The sequence below is a fragment of the Nilaparvata lugens genome, chromosome 1 (genome assembly GCF_014356525.2).
Source record: "Nilaparvata lugens isolate BPH chromosome 1, ASM1435652v1, whole genome shotgun sequence".
NCBI classification, from domain to species: domain Eukaryota; kingdom Metazoa; phylum Arthropoda; class Insecta; order Hemiptera; family Delphacidae; genus Nilaparvata; species Nilaparvata lugens.
Genome location: NC_052504.1, coordinates 14,011,152 through 14,011,893, shown reverse-complemented (window position 1 = coordinate 14,011,893; position 742 = coordinate 14,011,152).

The following is a 742-nucleotide window of genomic DNA, read 5'->3' as shown; positions in this document are numbered from 1 at the left end:
GACTTATTCTGTTTGGAAGTGCAACTAAGTCTTTGGTATGAGAAGAAGAATCATAATATTATTGATCTACTTATATTAAAACTTTGGTTGTTTTTTATTAATGAATAGCTATCTACAACAATATTGTGCAATTAAGTATATTTTGTAAGGTACCGTACCTAACTTTGGCCTATGGCATTTTGTTGGTAAGAGCTCAACCCACCACATCTAAAAAAATTAAAAACCGTCAATAGGCCTTACAAATTTCATAGATCAAACGATACCGACAATTCGACGTGCTTAACCAAAAAACACAGGAATTGTGCTAAGTAAGCTTAATTGTGCTAAAAATAAGATCACCCAGACCATAATAATTAGACTAATAGGCTAAATATAAACCTGAACATATTTATTTTTAATCTCCGTAAATCTTATTCCTTTCTCTCTCTCTCTCTCTCTCTCTCTCTCTCTCTCTCTCTCTCTCTGTCTATTAAGAGCACAATAAAGGCATATATTCCCTGATAAAGGCATATAATCAATCAGTCAATCTCCCTCTCTCGTTCTCTTGGTAGAGAGTTAATGGGAAATATATTCTGATTAGGTATATCCTTTCCCAAGAACAGTTACATCAGTTCAAACAAACATCCGCCAATTTATATAAATTCAAAACAATATTAAAAATGTGAAATTATATATTTTTCATATTATTAATAGTATTTCAATAATTATTCATTTCATGTTCTATAAATACATCAAAAAACAT